Here is a 5052-nt window from a genome sequence, read left to right as displayed (position 1 = left end):
CTAGTCCTACTTCTTTGAGGTATCTCCACACTGATTTCAATAGTGGTCGCACCAGCCTGCACTTGCACCAACAATGGAGAAGGGTTCCTTTCTCTCCACACCCCCTCCAGCATTTGTTATTGGTTGATTTCTTGATAGCAGCCATTCTTTCTGGGGTGAGGTAGAATTTCAGTGTTTTTTCATGTGCATCTCTCTAATGACCAGTGATGTTGAACATTTTTCTGTATATTTATCTGTTGTTTTTACTTCTTTGTCTGAGAAATTTCTGTTCATTTCAGATGTCCATTTTGAATTGGGTTTTTTAATTTGGGGGGGTTGATTTTTTCAATTCTTTATATATTCTAGATAGTAGTCCTTTGACTGAGGTACAGCTGCTAAAAATTTTTTCCCCATATTGTAGGTTGTCTGGGTGATTTCTCTTGCACCATGCCTTCAATTAAGTTGCAGAGTTATGATGGAGAGATATTTGAAGTTGATGCTGAAATTGTCAAACAGTCTGTGACAATCAAGACCATGTTGGAAGATTTGGGAATGGATGATGAAAGAGATGATGACCCAGTTCCTCTACCAAATGTTAATGCAGCAATATTAAAAAAAGGTCATTCGGTGGTGCACCCACCACAAGAATGACCTTACTCCTCCTGAGGATGATGAGAACAAAGAAAAGCAAACAGATGATATCCCTGTTTGGGACCAAGAATTCCTGAAAGTTGACCAAGGAACCCTTTTTGAACTTACTCTGGCAGCAAACTACCTAGACATCAAAGGTTTGCTTGATGTTACATGTAAGACTGTTGCCAATATAATTAAGGGGAAAACTCCTGAGGAGTTTTTTAAGATCTTCAATATCAAAAATGACTTTACTGAAGAGGAGGAAGCCCAGGTATCCAAGGAGAACCAGTAGTGTGAAGAGAAGTGAAACGTTGTGCCTAACACCGTAACACTATAAGGATTGTTCCAAATACTAGTTGCACGGCTCTGTTTATAATTGTTAATACTAGACAAACAGTAGACAAATGCAGCAGCAAATCAGTTGTACTAGCATAATATTGTTCTCATTGCATGTGCAGTTTCAGTACAGATTCCAAACCAATGGCTGAATTTCTTCTAGTCTGAGCAAATATTCTGAATAAAGCAGAACTGTGGGTTCTCTGCAGAAAGTTGACATTTTGAGCTTTTCCTCTTTTTATAAAGTGATTTCTTCCTAGTTTATTGTCCAGTTGACATTAGTGAGCTTTTAAAAGTTGGCATTGTAAATAAAACAACATGCAAAAAATTTTCTGGAAGAGAATTAACAAAATATTATCTTTATTCAAAGCTGGAAACTGGAAAAAGGCTACTTGAAATAACTGTTCCAAGTAGGGTTATTTAGGATGTCTTTCAGCCTCAAGAGTAAAGCAGTATCACTGTTATACACAGGCCTGTATGTAGCAGGGCTACCTTAGTTGGACCTGAGGTCTTATTTTATTTGTGTTTAAATTTTTAATCTTCTCAGCTTTGAGTATGCTCCCTAGGGATGTAGTAACTATCAAGTTTGTGGTTTGAGGGAGAAATGTAACTAGACAGTTTGTTAGCCTTTCAATTAAAGAAGACACTTAATTCAAAAAAAAAAAAAAAAGAGTTCTACCTAACATATCTTCCAGCAAGTTTAGTGTTTCTGTTTTAATATTTAATACTTTAACCCACTTTGATCTTAGTTTAGTGTATGGTGATAGATATGGGTCTAGTTTTAATCTTTGGCAAGTTGAAATCCAGTTTTTTCAACACCATTTATTAAAGAGGCTATCTTTCCTCCAATGAGAGTGGTTGGCTCCTTTGTCAAAGACGAAGTGGCTGAGTATGTCTGGAGTTGTTTCTGCATCTTCTAATCTATTCCACTGATCCTCCAGTCTATTTTTTTGCCAGTACCATGCTATTTTTATCACAGTAGCTTTTTAGTATAGTTTCAAGTTGGAGATTGTGATACCTCTGCCATGTCTGTGTTGCCTAGAATTGCGTTTGCTATTCTCAGTCACTTCTGGTTCTTAATGAATTTTTGGATTGTTTTCTCTAGTTCTGTGAAATATATTGTTGGAATTTCAATCAGCATTGCATTAAATCTATATAGTAGTTTTGGAAGTATGGCCATTTTCACTATATCGGTTCTTCCTACCCAGGAACAAGGAATGTCTTTCCACTTTCTTATATCCTCTTTGATCTCTTTTTTCAGAGTTCTGTAGTTTTCTTTATTTTTTTTTAATATTTTCCCCCATTAAGTTTATTGGTACATTTTAGGTATAAAATACATTTACACACATCATTGGGATCTTGTACCATTACATGAGTATCTGGTTCCTATTTTTTCCCCTTCCCCTGCCCCCCCTTCACCCCCTCCACCATTCCCTATTTGCAAAGAATTTGTTTCCATTTTTTTCTTTTCTCATATTTTTTCTTTTCCCTTCTTTCCTTTCCCCTACCCCTCCCACTTCCCCTGCTCCTTTAGACTTTTAGTTCCTATTACACAATATCAATTACACATTTTTAAAATTAAAATATCAAGACCTAGGAGACATTACCACAGATTTTACAGAATTTAAAAGGATATAAAAAGCATATTTCAAAAATCCGTTTTGAAATAAATTTGACAACTTCTAAGAAGTACCTTGGAAGACAAATTAATGAAACTAACTCTGGAGGAAATAGAAAATTTGAATAGCACCTATTAAAGAAAGTATATTCCTAGCTTGAAAACCTACCCATATGGCAACAACAGGCTCGTATACACTTTAACTGATAAATTATATCAAACATTTAAAGCAGAGAAAAAAAGGAACACTTCTCCCCTCATTTTAGGAAATCAACATTGTGCTAATCCTAAAATTGGATAAAGATAATAGAAGAAAAAGTATGAACATAGATAGAAATTTACTTAACAAAACAAACTATTAGAAGTCAGATCTGTCAGGATGTAGAAAGTGGTTTTGTTATAGGGATGGCAGTGTTGGTTCAGCACTGGCAGTGTTGGTTCAGCACTGGAAGATCCACCCCCGAAAGTCATCATTTTAACAGAGGAAAGGAAAAAGCCATATGACCCTGTCACTAGTTGGAGAAAAAAGTATTGGACTAAATTCCACAGCTGTTCATGGTAAAAGCTAACAGAAGCCTAGAAGTAGAACAGAAACTTCTCAACAGATTAAAGACATGTACTCCATACTTCCAGTGAGAATGCCTTATACAAATGGAGAAGATACAATGCTTTCTTCTTAAGGTGGGGAACAAGGGCAGATATGTTTACTCTTCATCTGTCCATTAAACTTTGAAACCTAGGCCCAAACCAAAATAGTCTGGCAATAAAATGACACAATTAAGATAGGATTGGCAAGGTAGAAGCAAAATCTTTATATGTAGATGAAATGATCATCAACAGAGAAAATACTAAGAAATCTCTAGGAGCCCCTAGAACCTGTATTTAAATTTAGCAGGATTAGAAAACACAAAGTAATCATGAAGATCCACGGCTGTGTTATGGCTCCTGCCCATGGCATGGTGAGGTCCCAGGAGCGGCTTGGAGCCCCGCCTTCATCTGGTGCTCTGCTTAGCCACACGGGCACCTGCAAGGCCCAATTCCATTCCACACACACACACACAAACCACCTTCTGGCTCTTCTGCTACCTGGTTCCACACTACAGAGGCACAGGGGATTATACTTCACATAGTTAAGTGTGATAGATTAATGACTACCACAAATTGTCATTTTCAAAGCTGTGCTTGATGCTGTAGTACTGCTGACTGTAATATTTGGCCTAACATGTTGTGATTAATCTAATCAGTTTTCCTTCCTGGTATAAGAAAATAAAATAGCTTCAGAGTCATTGGCCCCTCAAAACCTAAACACAAGCCATATTTGGAAGACACCTCTGAAAAGCAATCATTCCACAAGGGTTTGAAACACAAGCAACAAAGATACCTGCATTAAGCAATTTTGATATATCAACCCAGGAATTAAACCAAGGACAGTATCAAAAACAAAAATGAGAAGACACTTAAGAAAGGCACAAATGCAGGCTTCGATGCTAAAAAAAGGAAATTCTGGGGGGAAATTAGGTGGAAATATCTGATAATCAACCACCTGGACACCCTGAACTGATAGCACAGGAAGTAACAAAGCAGATACATGAGACTTTAGAAAACTTCAAAGCAGAAATAATCTCCCAGATAAATACAGAGATGGTGAGTAGAGTGAAAGACATGATTAGAGGCTCTAAAGCAGAAACAGATAAGAAAATAGATGAGATCAGAAACATGTTGGAAGCCATGAATGCCCAGCATAAGAGAGAAATGGAAACAATGATCACCCAACATAAGAAAGAAATGGAATCCATGAAACAGATTCAAACAGATACTCAGGAGATTAAAATCTCCATTGAAAGCATGAAGAGCAGACTAAGAGAATCTGAAGACAATATCAGATATAGAAGACAGGATCACAGTTAAGGACCATGAAAACAGAGATTTCTTAAAGATAGTAAGGGATCATGAGAAATTAATCCAACAGATACTAGATGATGCCAAGAAGAATAACATAAGACTGATAGGAGTCGATGGAAAAACAGGAGAAAGCACAATTGACATAAAAAAAAAACTGTTCACAGAAGTAATAGTAGAAAACTTCCCAGACAGAGGTGGAGAATTGGACACACAGATAAGTGAAGCATATAGAACTCCACCCAGCCATGATCAAAAAAATCTACACATAGACATACAATAGTCAAGATCCCAGAAACCCAACAGAAGAACAAAATTCTACAGGCAGTAAGAGAAAAGAAACAAATCACCTACAAAGGAAAGCCCATCAGAATCATGGCAGATTTCACAACACAAACCCTCAAATCAAGGAGAGCCTGGAGTCAAGTATTTCAAGTCCTAAAAGAAAATAGCTTCCAAACTAGACTGTTGTATCTGGCAAAATTATCTTTCAAAATCAATGGGGAAATTAGATACTTTCATGACAAAGAACACCTGAGAAATTTCATGAACACCAAACCAGCACTCCAAACAATTTTATCCAATAT

The 5052-nt window shown here is 36.8% G+C and overlaps 1 pseudogene; it reads left to right on the top strand.

Moving 5' to 3' along the window:
* The first annotated feature begins 426 nt into the window (after positions 1-426).
* Positions 427-1128, top strand: LOC101697557 (S-phase kinase-associated protein 1 pseudogene; annotated as a pseudogene).
* The last annotated feature ends 3924 nt before the right edge of the window (positions 1129-5052 follow it).

Source organism: Heterocephalus glaber, unplaced genomic scaffold, assembly GCF_053883595.1.
Source record: "Heterocephalus glaber isolate CG9 unplaced genomic scaffold, H.glaber_assembly_v1.0 deba00001523, whole genome shotgun sequence".
Classification (NCBI taxonomy): Eukaryota; Metazoa; Chordata; class Mammalia; order Rodentia; family Bathyergidae; genus Heterocephalus; species Heterocephalus glaber.
Note: the sequence above shows the minus strand (reverse complement) of the source record. Positions and strands in the feature narration are given on the sequence as shown.